Below are 15185 nucleotides of genomic sequence, written 5' to 3' on the forward strand. Positions count from 1 at the left end.
TAATTTCAGTCATTTTATTAAGCCCTTTGTGGATGAGATGGAGAATTGCTGGGGCTGTGTTTTGTTTGAACACTCTCCCTGTGCCTGTGCAGAACACGTGCGCAGCTCCTCAAGAAGTGGGGATGCAAACCATATGGTAGAGCCTCGGATGCCAAAGTGCATGTCTAACCCCTTAGCGATAATTTCAATGTGTTACAGCAGCGTCTCCCAAAACAGTGAGAAACTCTTCTCTTTTAATGTATGTTATTTCTCATAGTGAAATGATCTGTCAGTAACAGTAGTGATTAAGTTACTGTTCCTAAAGAACAGCAGTCTCACTTTATTCCCTATCCATATTTTCCTTCCTGTGGCTCCCAAAGATCATTTCCTTTGAGGTCATGTTTGGTTAAGGTCATGTGATTTTATTTCTGGGTATTTTTCTCTGTAATTACCTGTAGGACAGTTACTTTTGACAATTAGTTAATATCTAAATGTGGTTTCTCTTTGAAATTCAGTTAAGGCTTTTCAGTTGTTTTTCCACAGTGTGCCAAGAAGACACATGTTTAACAATATGCAGTTCTATGGTTCTGCAGGATCTATTATTTTTATTATTCATTAACTGAATTACAGGTTCTTTGGGGAAAGACATATTTTGAGCAGTTCCTTACTGAGTTTGGGTCACCGTCTGTGAGGTGCTGGGGTGCAGAGAGCAGAGCAGGTGCAGTAACAGGCACTGAACTGAGAACAGGATGTGGAGAAATACTCAGGTCAAACATTCACTGATTCCCTTTAACAAAAGAACCTGGTAATGCTCAGCATTGAGGCCACCTCTGGCAAACAGATACTCTGAATTTAGCACAAAATCTTCCATTAATACTGAATTCTCAAATGCAATGTTAGTACTGCTTTCTCTACTTTTCTTTCCATACAGTCATTTGAATACTGCTTTTTGTTTTGTCCTCAGTTTTGAAACCTGATTTTCTTTCCTGACCAGTGTAACACAGGCTGTCACCAGGATAATTAACAAAGCATGAGGGATAATGTCTGGACTTTTCCAGTTACCTTTGAAACTATGAAAAGACAATTCTCTTCCACTGCTTTTCCCAGTTTTGTAAATGCTCCTCAATGTTCAGTTATAATTGTACACAAAATCAAAGGATCCTCAGGATCAACACCTTAGAAACCAAATGAATCTAAAATTGACTCAACCTGGGATGGAAGACATTAAAAAGAAGTAAAAGACAGTGCTACATATTCATGAGGTTTTACAGAGGTGAATATCAGAGTGATGAAAAGTGTATTTGAGTGTAAAATGCCCATGTTCAATTATCTCTTTTCAAAAATTCACAGGGCAGCACAGCAGCTTAGCAGCTTTTTGGGAGCACAGTTCAAGGGGGAAGATGTTCTGTCTCTAAGGCCATCCATGGTTGCTTTTCAGTGGCTGTGAACAGATGTTGCACAGGTAGGATTCATCAGACAAACGTATTTAGAGCTCTGTCAAGTCCATGATAGCTAAGAAACATTGATAAGGTTTGGGTTTTTTCTTTCTCTCTGAGGGATGCATGTTAAATTTTATTTCTTGTTTAAAAAAACTATCATCACTATGAAGAGTTTAACTTCACCATAGAGTTTCAGACCATATAGGAGGTGGTTCCAGGAATGGAGAGTTGTCTGGGTTTAGGGGGGAAAAAAAGCAATTCCCAGCAATCTGTTGAAATTTATTAGAGATTTTGTTATAACAAGGCCATCAGCTGCTTCTCTGGGTGCCATGGAAACAGGCATTGCTGCAAACAGGGGAGGCTGCTTTCAGTCCGTTCCTATGTCAGAAAAAATAAAAGAAAGAAAATAGGGTTTTGTGGAATGAGACATTTAAAGGACTCTGCCCGTGTCCTTAGCAGTGCACGTGGCCACTGCCCTGGCAGAGGGACCAGACAGACCTCTGACTGCTTCCAGTCTCATGAAACAAAACTGGAGCAGCTCTCCACTGATCTCTAAGCACAAATAAATGGGCAGATAGGGATATGGCTGGTGAGCAGCCCAGCCAGTGTGGAAGGTGAAGGGATCTCCTTTCTAATTCTCTTGTGGTCCATGATGCAGCTTGAACTGCAGCTGAGGCTTCCTGGGGCTATTCTGGGCCCAAACCAGTCAATTCCTAATGATCTTCCGTAGGAGAGAAGGAAGAAGCATGAGAGCACTGACATCACCTTGAACTCCTGCTTTTGTGTCTGTACTCAGCCCAAATTTTAGATCATTTACATGTTTCAGTGCAACCCCCTCTCCATATTCTTAGTAAAATATCGTAACAAGCAATTTCTCATTCCAAAAATAATCTGTGGGAATCAGCATAGTGGTTTTCCCATTAGAAGCACAGTAAGTGCCTTGTGCAGCAGCATCATTCAGAGAGCATCTGTTGGGATTGTTGTCATAGAGATCCCAGGATTGCTGCACTAAATGTATAAGAGTCCATGCCACAATTCACGTGCTAAGTTTTATAGCTCTAATACATCCGCTGGAGATTTCCATCTGAAGTTTCCTCAGCTTTCCTTGCTGGGTGGGAGGTGGGATTTTCCCTTAAAACTCAGAGAATGAAATTAGAGAGATGAATGTGAGATTTTTGTAAGACTTAACATGTAAACAGTCATCTTAAAATATTGTGAAGTTGATAATGATCACATCTTTCTATAAGATTCATGAAAAATCTGGATTTCTCTCTGAGCTACGTATGTATTGTTTGTTCTTCGTGTTATTCAGTAATACAGTAATTTATTCAGTAATACAGTAACGTTATTCAGTAATACAGTGATTAATATGCTTAAGCTGATGTTTTCCCAATTTCTTTACATTTGACTGTTATTATTGTTTCTGTGCTTATGTGAAGATGAAGCCAAGGAGACAGTCTGGAGCAACACATCCTTGCACTCCATGCTTTATCCATTTATTTCGATTTTCCATGATTTTCAAGGTATACTGGAAAATAATTTAAATAAATTGGCACATAGATCTGTATTACAAACCTTGAAGAAAACCTAAATAACTTTGGCAGGTCATAGAAAAAATTTTTTTAAAGCTATTAACTGTCTGTCAAGTTGCCCACTGCAGAGCCTTCAGCTGATTAGCTGCTTTCTGGCCCAGTGGAAAGCAATTGCACAGAAAACCTTGAAAACAAATCATTGGATGTAACATGGAAAACTTGATCTTTTTTAGGATATGGAGAAACAACAGCATTTGTTTACTGATAACACCAATTAAACTGGCTGTTTAATTATGTGTTGGCCCTGCCACGTCTCAATGTTTGTAGGGATAAAGATGTGGGTTAACTGTGCTCTAAGTGGGAGACGGACTCTGCTTTGGGTTTCTAACAAATCTGATGCTGCCTCATCCAAACAATCACGGAAGCGACATGCCAGACTTGGCATAAAGATGTGCTTGGTGAAATCCCCCTGGGCTGAAGGAAAAGCTGTGATCACTTTTCTGTCTGCAAATGCTAAAAAGGGATAAGAGAACCCCCTGGGGCGAGGATCTGCTGGCTGTCATCTCCAGCTGGGCAGGAATTGGGCATTTATTCTGAGTTCCATCAGCTATCACATAGCACAAAGGGACAGACAGACAGATAGGCTCTCGTCAGCCTTAGCTGGGAGGTAACAGAGGCCACCACAAGATTTGTTTGTCCCAGGACAAGAACCCTAAAACTGCTGTCGCACCAAAGCCTGTCCCAGCCCCTTGGTGGGTGCAGAGCTGCAGTGGGAGCTGAGGCTGGGCACAGTATCCCTGGGCTATCACTGGGCTATCCCTGGACTTTCCCCAGCCAGTGGATCCCTGGACAAAACCAATAAATCCCGAGCTCTTGCAGCTTGCAGAGCTCTCTGCTGCCTGACCCAAGCCTCTTGTACCCATTTTAAATGCAGGATTGCATGTGGCGGGTCGGGCAACAGATGAGGGGAGGCTCAGAAACACCCTGTAAACACCCTTACCAAACCCAGTGGGCTTAATGCTGCTTATTTGGGGTGGGAAAGAGCATGGACAGGGCTCCCGTGGAAACAAACTGAGGATCACTTCGTTCTGATCTCTTGCACAGCACCTGAATATCATTACTACACATCCCTTCCTGTTAGAAAGGGGCAACCCCTTCACTTGAATTTCATCTACCATACTGTGTGAATATGACATTAAAAACTCGGGGTTTAGGAGATGTATTTTGCTGCAAGGAGTTCAAGCAAAATATTTCCTTTGTCTTTCTTCTCTCTCTCTTTTCACTGACAGGGAGGGGGGTCATGGTAATGGGATGACCAGGAGAGAGGAGCAGAGAGTCCGTCATTTGATCCTGCAGCAGCTGGGATGGAAGGGCTTGGGTTGTGTTCCCCATTCCCACAGCTCTTCTGGGCTAATACAAAATGCATAACTAAGCTCTGTCAATTATTTGAAAAGTAAAATAGCAATTAGAGGGGAGAAAAAAGAAGGATGGACGCCTTTGGCATGTTATCACTCTTCCTGCTGGGAGATGATTAAGCAAAGCGAGCAGCAGCTGTAGGGAGCCACCAGCCATCCTTCAGCATGGGATCATTGTCACTCAGTGCAGATGCCATTCCCTTCCTCAGCTGGGATGTTCCATTTATTTCAATTACTGGACGCAGTTGAGCTGAGGAAACATTTGCTTGTTCCTTTGTTTTTACATCTCTCCTATACCTGAAGTTTCTGGTACTTGTCTCATCATTAATATTTCTTACCACCGTGTGTCTTCTCCATCAACGAAGGTCATTCCCTATCAGCTCACACACCTAGAGAGGCATCATCCATCTTTCCAGGACAGTGTGAGGTACTCAGCCATACCTGTCTGTCTGACTCCTGTTTGTCTTGCCATCTGTCTTGTTCCCATGTGTAACATCTAATTAATGCCTATGGTAATTAATAATGCTGTGGGGTCTTTTCTATTACCTGTTATTGGTACCAGTGGGAATAAATCAGCACATTGAACACAAAGGGAACTGTGGTATTCAGTGATGGAGAACGTAAAAAATGCACTTAGAGATTTTAAATATTCATAAAAGGACCATAATTTTTAATAGAAGATTTTGTATAGTGAATAAAACTACATGATCCTACTTCTTTGTGGAATACTAACAGGGCATTGTGTAGCTGAGGTCCCTGCACACACAGAAGACAGTTCAGTGACCAGTTCTGCCTTGGAGAAATAGTTGATTTGTATTGTTTTTAAGTTTAATTATTTGAAGGTTTTGACAGTGGTGTTTGGCCTTTTGAAATTGTCAGTTTGAAATGTACTGGTCCATAGAAAATTGCAGATTAAAGGTTGAATGCAGTTATTCTCCATGGATAATCTCAGAGCAAAACATTTGGCCATTGATGTCATAGCACGTGGTTTCTGCTGCCAGCTCCTTGGATGATCACAAACAGGAGTATTCCTGGCTTAAAAGTCAGACTGATTTCTGCTTTTTTGCAAAATAATTCATTTTAGTGATTAAACAGACCTTTGCTTTTAGGTCCCCCAAACGTGTAGGGGAGCAGTGCCCCAGTGGCACCAAAATCCATGCCTTGTGTCTATACGATCCAGGGAAGTGCAGTATTGATACCAGCTGCCAAGAGATCTGCCCCAGAACCAGACAGAAACCCAGCCAGGGGCTGGAGCAGGAATTCCCATCTCCCCGTGCTCAGTACCACTCACAGACATGTTTTGTTATTCCACACACATTTGAGCCAGCAGCAATAAGCACTTTACCCACTCAGATCTAAGAGATAACACAGGAGTAGTTGCTTAAACCCTGTTATTTTGTCTAGGATGCTTTAACAGAACTTCAGGAAAACCTTGCCCTTCGCTAGTGCTGTTAGGCTTTCCAGGAGAGTACCACAGAATGATTCCCAATTTTTAGTCCTCTGAAAGCTGAAGATATTTTACTAATTTAATTCCTATTCTGCTTACATTTTCATGCAGGATCAGGTTTCCCATTGTTGAGGGATATTTCTTTTCAGCTTAGGTCATTTTTTTTTAGAGGAAAAAAGTCTTTCTCATGCTGGGAGCTGTTTTATAAAAGAAAAATTACCTTTTCCACCATCAACTTTTCCAACTCCTTTGCAAAGATGAATTAAATCTGAATCTGTCTCAATTACTTGGGGATTGTATTTCATTGTAACTGATCCCATTTCATTATTTTTGTAGATTAAGCATAGGCGCTGGCAGTGTGACTTCAGAGCTCAGCTCTGGGTTTCTGAACTTGAGAGAAAAAGTGAAATAATTTTTTGTTTGCTTCCCTGTGTTGCTTTGAATGCAAAATCTTAGCAGGGCAAGAGGCAGTGGATATAAATTGATTTTCAGGGAATTCCAATTGTTTATTGCTGTGGGTTTTTTTGGTTGCTGGGCTTTTTCTTTGTCCAGCTGGACACAGTCCTAAGGAACCTGTTCTGACTGTGCTCTGAGAGGTGCTTGGACTGTAGGATCACCAAAGATGCCTTCCTACCTCAGCTTTTCCATGTGTCTGTGAATTATCATGAGGAGGAAGCTACAGACCTGCAAATGTCTGAACTCTGTGTTTATCACGTGTATCCCCTGCACCCCCCTGGCCTGATTAGTCAAAAATTATGAAAAGCAAGGGAAGTAGTTGGGAAAATGTTCCCAAAATTTCCATTTGCTTTCTGCCCTGATGGAGTTCAATGTTATTTAAATGTCACAAAAAATAATATGTGGAATATGATAGATGAGGTGCCCATTTCAGTGAGCTTACACACCCAAAACCAAATGCTGTCCATGCGTTTCTTAAATGTGATTTCAAAGAATTGTATTGCTCCTCCTCAGAGTTTACAATTAAGTAAGTGCAGGAAAAGTAGATAAATCAGAAAGTCAGCGATTGGAACATAGCGTAACATTTACTTTTTACGTTTCATGCCTGACTGTTATGTTTTTATTCCATCCTCTTTTGTCATATTTGAATGTTTAAAGTAATTATAATCCTGGCTGCAGCTTCCTGATGATTCCCTTCTAGTTCTTTTTTGTGATGTTTTGCACACATTCCTTTTCCCCACCTTTACCAAACCTTGTTGAAACCTCTTACTGCAGCCTTTTCCTCATGTCTTTCCAAACTTTCTTGACTGGTGTGTTGCCACCCAGAGAAAGGGAAAATTCATGGTTCAGGGGAAAATTCAATTGTTGTATATACTGGTGGGTCACTTGTCCCAGAATTACTTCAATAACTAGCAGTGATTTATTTATTTTTAGAAGAAAAAGGTTCTCCTGTTTTGTTTAAGTCATATGAAAGCCAAAGGAAAGATAAAATAGAAAGAGAAGGCCGCACTTTTCTTTGCTGATGATGCATTTGATGGATGTCTCTCTGAGGACCTGATTGAACTCGGTGTTATACCCCCCAAATGAATATAAATCATTGGTGAAGGGTTTGTGGAGTACATGCCCAAAATCAATTATGCTCACATGGAGATCTATTAATCTATTTCTTCCTGTTCAGTCTACCCAGTCTCTTTTAAATGGCTTTTTATCATTCCAAACACAGGTTACTTTTTTAAAGTGGTGGTACAGTTCTGGTGGCTTGCATTAAAATCAGAGTTGAGCCTCATATGTGAGGAGCCCTTTCACCTCTTCTCTATGCTCAGCCCAATTACCTTAACTCAGTTTCATCCCATTTCTCCCAACAAAATCTCTGAGTCATAGGGACACTGACCCTTTCTGTAGAGGTTTGGCAGGGTTTGCCACCTTTCCTGTTGGTAACACAGCAGCCTGGCAAAGATTCCTGTATGAAAAGAACAAAGTTATGCATATATAAGGATGTACAGTTGAAAACACTGCAATGAAAAAGAGATATGCAGGAAATTGTCTCTATTGAATGGTATTTCAGGGAAATCCAGTGGAGTTCAGAGCCAGAATGTATCAGATGCTCTCTCCATTCCCAGGGAAAGATAATTTGATCACAGTCGATGCCTAATCAAGGAAGATGAAGGAGACAGAGCAAGCATTGACGGGAAGCTAAGTAACAGTTGGGAATTTAAAATTTTGTCAGGTTTTAAATTGTGAGGTCACCTTGTGTTTCTCAGCCAGAGACATGGTAAGAAGCTAATTCCGGTCCACTGCTTTCCAGCTAACATTTCATCATGTTAACAGTGTAAAAGGTTGTTGATCACACAGGTAGGCAAAGCATTCCGAATGAATCCCAAATCCTAGCAGAGATAATTTTCATTCTGTCAGTGAATGACTGGCATTAGAATGACCCACTAGTTCTGTCTCCAGACTGAAATATTGGCAGCTAACATGAACAAATCCTGCCAGTGAATTCCAGCACGGGATGGAAGCACTGGTTGGATTTGATTATCCTAAGGGCTTTTTTCAACCTAAATTATTCTAAATGATTCTATGAAATGAGTGGTGTCCATGCACTGTTTGTATGAGACCAAAAGCATTGCCATGATTTGGTGTAGTGAACAATAGCACTCTGATGACACAAAAAGCAATGTCTTGGGTGATTTTTGTGGCTGTACTTGTAAGTTCAAGGAGCTGTGCACTAAAGCCTCTAAATCCCACGTGAACATATTGCCTGGGAGAATCCCCTGAAAGACAGGAGGCACTCAGGCATCTTTGCACTTAAGATTCCATGTTTTGCTCCAGGGCTGGATTTCCAACTTTTAGCTGGAAGAACAGTTCTTCAGGGACAGAATTCTCAGTCTTTAAAAGCACTGTCTAGGTAAGCAGCCCCAAGGATGGAGAAAAATCACCTTAATTTTAAAAGGTGGTGCTTTACAGCTCTGCAGGTGGACTTTCACTCAGACATGCTCACAGACATCTGTCTGAGACTTCTGGGGTTGTCCAAGGAAGTGTTTGAAATGCAATTTTTTTCCTTTAGTAGCTCTCTAGAGAATATCAAAAAGAGCTAAGAGGAAGCAGCATGGAGAGTGCATCCAGCCCCATGGCACCCCAGAGCTGTGGCCCTTAGGAATTCTGCTGATGTGTATTGTGGAGTTGTATTTGTAAAACGAGGGGCCCTCACAGATCCCTCTCCTCTGCTGAAGTGAATTAACATCCTATCATAGACCCTTACCAATTATCTGAGCCCTGGGCTTGGGTGCAGAGTTCCCAATAAAGCCTGATAAACAAGTGCAGTACTTGGAGTGTTTAAGAGCTCGGCATCGGTTTCGTGGCTGTGAATTTCATTGGCTTTCTAAGCAGAATTGGACTTTTGCTGGTAATTCATTCAAAGCAAGTAGCTGGTGTATAAATCCTTAGTTCTGTGGTAAAGCCCGTGCATACAAAATTAAACTGGATGAAATCTACAAGCCTGTGGGTGTTTTGGGTGAGTTTACATCTTTTATACTCAGCCTTGCTTCTGATGGGATTAATAAATGTTTGGGATTGTTGCAGCTGCAGTCAACTCCTGTAATATATTGATTAGCAGTATATTGACAAAAATTGGTCTCTCCGTTAACAAGAAACAACACAGTGATTGATAGGTTACAAAAGTTACACAACGTGTGCAGACAGATGTTTGGGGAAGTGACACATCCCACACAGTCAATAATGCTGGAAATTGGAGCAGAATTCTCCAGCTCAGCCTTGATTACCTAGCAGAAAGTGATCCTAGGCTTTTAGGTAAGGACTAACCTATTTTCATTCTGTTGTTGTTGTTATTATTATTATTATTATTATTATTATTATTAGAGTGTATTTTCTAGCCCATTGCCATCAGGGCTACAAAAGCGGTTTTCTCAGATTGTGCCATCAAGACTGTCTGATTCCAGGTAAATCCAGTGTGGCAGAGCAAGCACTGAAACCGCCCTCAGCTCTCTAACATGGTTCAAGTCAAAACCATTTTTGACATCACTTCAGCATGACGTGAGAAAGAAATCTGTTTTACATATAGGGAGATGACTTCAGAATACATTCCATGAGCTTTATTTAGTGTAAGGAGATTTTTTTTCCGCATGAGTTGACATAGGAAAGAGATATTAGAGAGACAGGCTGTTTCCACACCTCTTTCAATCTGTCAGATAAAACCACAGAGGTGGTTGTTGTTGTTGTTGTTGTTAGATTTCTAGTTTGTTTTCTCAGTTTGTGGATGCCATTCTGATAAAAAAACACCTCTTTACAAATGTAAGAATTGAGCCCAACTATCAAACTTGTCCAGCTCCACTCTTTCTGGGTTTTTTTGGGTTTTTTTTTACTTAGTGTAGGAAGAAAGGGGCAGAACCAACAGAAAGGAGTTGGAGCTTATTGAGAGAAGGAGAAATAAAGGAACACCTTTTTTTGGCTGAAACCTGGCTTCAGAGAAGCCTTTACTTTCTTAGCGCTGCTTAGGTCTGAAAAGATCTATTCATAGTAAATTCTGGCCCGGGAAAATGATTTTCTAACATACTTGGCTTTTAAGGCCTATTTTTCATTTTCCTTTTGTTCTGTGGCAATATATATATCCAAACCTTTGCAGGGAAGCTTCTCCTGTTCCCTGACCATCCCCCTTTACGGATAAGGCACTGAGTGGACTTTTTCCCAAGACAGAATTGAAAATGGTGCAATACAGCCTTCAGTAATGACACTTGGTATCACATTTCCAGAACCCTGTACCATTTTTGCTTTCACTGTGCAATGTTTTCATGTGGGTTTTCCCCTAAATCACTTAAAATGCAGCAACCACAAGACTCCACATGAGTGAGGGCAGAGAAAACCAGTCCAAGGTGGCTCAGTGAAGAGTTTAAAGTGAAGCTTTATTCTTCTGAGCCCTACCAAAGAGCTGAAAATCCTCTCAGTGACTTAAGGAGAGTAGATCAAGGTCTAGGGACTCGTCAGTGAAGCATTTTCAAAGTAAGGATGGGAAATACTATCTGTACACAGAAGGAGCCTCCTGTCTTGAAGGATGAAAAGAAAACAACCATGTGGACAAGGGGTTTGCAACACGAGAAACCACCAAAGCCTGCAGATTTTATTCTGTGTGGCTTTCTACTAGAAATAACGTAAAATGCAGTGCACACAGCCCTCACACATACATACACCTGGCTAACTCATGGCACATGTGGCATTGGCTGGGTGTGAATTTAATAGACCTACACTTAGTTGTTTCATGTGGCCGCAGTCCTACCCAGTCCGTCTGGGATATATGTACAAAGAAAACAAAAGCCCTCACAGCATTTCATTGGTCTTTTCCCCATTTCTGTTGAATCATTTCTGTCAGCTTACACGATGACAGTTCTCAGACATGGGCATTTGCTTCCTTTTATTCATTGCAGGAGTATTTAAATGTCTGATCAGCCCTGAGTGTATGGCCAAGAGGACAGAGGGGCCTCTGGGGCATCTCCCCTTTAGGACTCACTGATTTTTCAGGTCCCTTCATCAGCCTGTGGTTCAGCTACAGACAAGGGGGTTTGTCCTGCATTTGCTGAACTCAGTCAGTCTTTTGTCTGGACTGATGTGAAAGACAAGTAACACTTGAAAAACCTCTGTTGTGTCAAAAAGATGCAGCACTGGGTAGGTTGTTAGAGCTAGTTTTAGTCAAAGTGGAAACTGGGAGTAAAGTGAGCAACTCTCTGACATTTGGTACAAGGATCACACTATAGAAAACAGAATATTATCTCCCTCATTGTCAAAGGAAACAAATTACATACTCTGGATTAAACACAATTTATGGAGGTGATACAAAGACTTTACAAACCTGCAAGGTAAGAACAGGTGAACAAAATCAAGGGGCTGATTGCAGCACATCCAGTCAAGTAACTGCCCTCAGCTGTGGGGGAGCCCCAGGAGCCTGAGGCATCACCTCCTGCAGCTGGGCGTGCTCCCCTGGCCAGGCTGCATTCCCCCTTCAGCAGCCAAACTGGGCAGTTCTCCTGCTCCCTTTGGGGGATATTCCTGTCCCTGCATGCCTCATGGCTGTGGGATATTCCTGTCCCTGGATCCTACATGGCTGAGGGTGGCAGCTTCTCTGTGAGGGCGGGAGCCAGGTAAGGGCCTGAGGGCTGAGCCATCTTCGTGTGGGGCCTGGTTTGGGTGGGAAAAGGGAGCTGTTATTCGGACAGGAGAAGTTTGTGGGTTTTGTGAACTTGAGGGTTGTGTATGTTCATGCTTTGTGAGGTTTATGAGGTTTAATTTAATAGTCTGGGTATTTGAAAGTACTGGGGTTTGGTGGGGGGTTGTGTTTGGGGTTTTTTGTTGTTGCTTTTGCTATCAAGTTTCTTCTGTTAAAATATTTAAATTAGGAACAACGTGTATGAAAAACTTGCTTTCTTGTGCAATACCCCTGAAAAAGAAGGCCTTTATGTAAGGGGGAATTGTTTGTTTGGGGCTTTTGGGGCTTTTTTCCCCCCAAATGTTGGTAATGGAGGACTGAGGGGAAGAGGTGTTTGCTATGTGAGGGAGAAAAGGTCCCTCGTGCCTAATTGAGTGAGGGTGGAAACACTGTGGCTCAAAACAAAGCCCTTCTTACTGTTCTTTGGTCTCGTCTGAAGCGGCTTTTCCTGCCTAGTAACCATAAACACAATTTGCAGTGGCTTATCTTGCTATAAAAAATAAAAAGGAACCATTTGCATCTACCTTATGGCTTGTGTCTTCTGCTCTGCAGAAGTACTTGGTGCTGGTAGCTGCAGTTAACGAGATCAGCTGGGAATGATGGTGGGGATGGGTCCTTGGAGGAAGGGTTCGAATTGTGTTAGTGGCATTTTTGCCATGTGTATTAAATATTCCTAAACATTTATCATGTTTGAATGTAAATAGCAAGTAAAAATAGGCAAGAGCTTGTTAATATTTTCTTCCCCTGTATGTCTTGCTTATGAAATGGACCATTACTGGCTTCTGTTTGCATTCATTTTTAATATGAAAATAATTTCACTAGTTGGAAAATTAATAATAGTATTTGTGAAGTTGTTTAAATGAACAGAACATGTGTTTAATGGTTTGTGGACATCCAAGTTGGAGCAGCTAAAGCTTTGGTATAGAACCAGTGCTAATGGGGTTTTGTATTAAAAGCCCATTTAAAAACACCTACCAAAAATAGTATCCTACAAAAGGAAATTGGTAGGTGCATGGCTAGGTACCATATACGTTTTTAAACCTATAAAATGGGTTTTTATAATAATAAATTGAGGTTTCTTTATTAAAAAACAATCTCTTACCACAGTATTATTCATCATTAACACTTGAACCTCTTCCTATGCTCCAGAACTTGCAAATCTGAGCTACTTCCGTTTTACAAAAATAAGCTACCAAAAAAAAAAAAGAGAGATGTTAAAATATACTCCTAGTACCTTTTGGTAGCTTAAAATCTGTGCTTCTGGCTTTTTCCTCTCCCTTCCTTTCTGTTGAGAGTTTTTGTAGAGCTTCTTTTTTGTCATTTTTCTTCACATCTACTGTCTTTTTGTGTTCCCTGGAGGGAAAGCCAAATGCCAAGCTGATACATAATTACAAATACACCTCGCAGTATTCCATTAAGACTGTATTTCATTAAAAAAACCCTCTCAAAATCCCAAAGCTATCACAGCTAATGATGTTTGATGCCTGCTGATTGAAATTATGGCTAACAGAATAATAGCTGTTACATGTGCTTATTTGGCTTGTCATCTCACAGAATCATGTCTGAGAGATGCATTTAACTCTGACCACAGAGATTCAGTTCCATGGAGACCAACTTTCTGTGGTAGTTTCATGATATTTTGGGAAAAAAATTAGGAACAACCATCTTTTAAGATTAATTGCCCCATATATAACTATTGATTACTAGTAGGTTGAGAAAATAGTTTCATTTTTCTCTTGATGACCTCTTACAGCAGTGAACCAGGGTGGGCTCACAAGGACCCACCACTGCATAGGCACCTCTTAGAGGGATAAAAGAGCATTTTAAATGGACGGTGGAAATGGCTGAAAGTGGGGGTTGCTGAAGAGTAATTCCAAAGTCTGGATTTATTCTGTTTGGCAGGCGGCAAGAAACAGTTAAAATGGACAATGCAAAGCACTGAAGGTCAGAGGAGAGCATTTTGCTATATCAGCATCCTTTGATGCTTTAATGAGCATTTTTTGATTATTCATCCAATTATATAATACCTTAAACTGATTTTACTTGCAAATATATTGCCCATTCCCGAGCCAAATGTGCCAGAGGACTCTGCAGTTTTTCATTTCCACAATATTTCATGACTTTTAGTGAAGTCATTACAATAGTGGCCTTTACTTTTCACAATAAATCCCAGGCATCAATTATATACTTAGAAATAGGAGACGTTATTTGTGACTTTGGAGATGATAATATAGACATATTTTTTGTCTTCAAAAAAAGAACTTTTTGTGCAGTTATGAGTAGTGACTTTCTGGGACTGAGTTAATGAAGTCCTTAAATTTGTGCTGGGTCAGGATCTGCTCTGGTGTTGCTCATCTCTTACACAAGAGTTTAAGGTGTACAAGAGGCTTTGCTTCTGTACCCCTGACTTTGCTGGAAGTGATGCCCAGCATTTCCCAAAAGGAAACTGGGTTCTCGGCTCATCTTAATTTCCACTGCTGCCCCCACCCCAGGCTGGAGGGCTTAAATTGCTTCACACGATGTAAAATGCAGCTCTGCAGGGCTTGGGTTTGAGCACCCACCTTAGCAATTACAGAGCCTCTGGCACTTGATCTGGGAATATGCTGTGTGAAGAGAGGATAAAATGTGCTGCTTTTAGCTGGTGTTGATGGTGCTCTGTTTTAACTGTGTCTGGCAGCTGAAGTTTGGCCATCTCCAGGCTCTTCCTCACAAATTAATTCTGGGCTATTATCCTCTTTGGTACTTTTCTCTTTCTTTTTCATTTAAAATCCAAACTAATGACCTTGGCTAACATTCTTTCCCAGGTTAGAGAAATCTTCATCAGCCTCATGTGTAGTTGTGTTAATTGTGAGCAGCTGCATTGTGCCCAGCCGATGAGAGGGTTGTACTGAAGCCTTCTACCTGCAGCCCAAAACAAGTCAGTGATTAAAAGGCAGCATCCTCGGAATTAGCCTTTCTGCTCCCTGGAATTGCTGTTCCCATGGTATACGCTGAGATGCAGGAGGCCAGGCCCTTCAGCATCAATCACACCAGTGACTTGAGACATGGACTTGCAAAACAGTGATCTGCATAATCTTTCTTTCTGAAGCTGTTACGGCCATGTTGGCTTTCTGTGATGGAAAGCCTGCAGTTCTGCTTCCCCTCAGAAATTATTATCAGATGGAAGGAATAAATCACAAGAGAAATTCTTGCATCAAAGCTGCAGAA

At 41.2% G+C, this 15185-nt stretch overlaps 1 long non-coding RNA gene across 1 annotated transcript in view; it reads left to right on the forward strand.

The window, feature by feature from the left end:
• Positions 1-979: 979 nt before the first annotated feature.
• Positions 980-15185, forward strand: part of LOC125323647 — a 70147-nt gene continuing 55941 nt past the window's right edge. The window contains exons 1-2 of the long non-coding RNA XR_007202597.1: positions 980-1252; positions 1330-1441. This is a non-coding gene — a long non-coding RNA (uncharacterized LOC125323647). The remainder of the gene's footprint in view (positions 1253-1329; positions 1442-15185) is intronic.

Source organism: Corvus hawaiiensis, chromosome 3 (assembly GCF_020740725.1).
Source record: "Corvus hawaiiensis isolate bCorHaw1 chromosome 3, bCorHaw1.pri.cur, whole genome shotgun sequence".
NCBI classification, from domain to species: domain Eukaryota; kingdom Metazoa; phylum Chordata; class Aves; order Passeriformes; family Corvidae; genus Corvus; species Corvus hawaiiensis.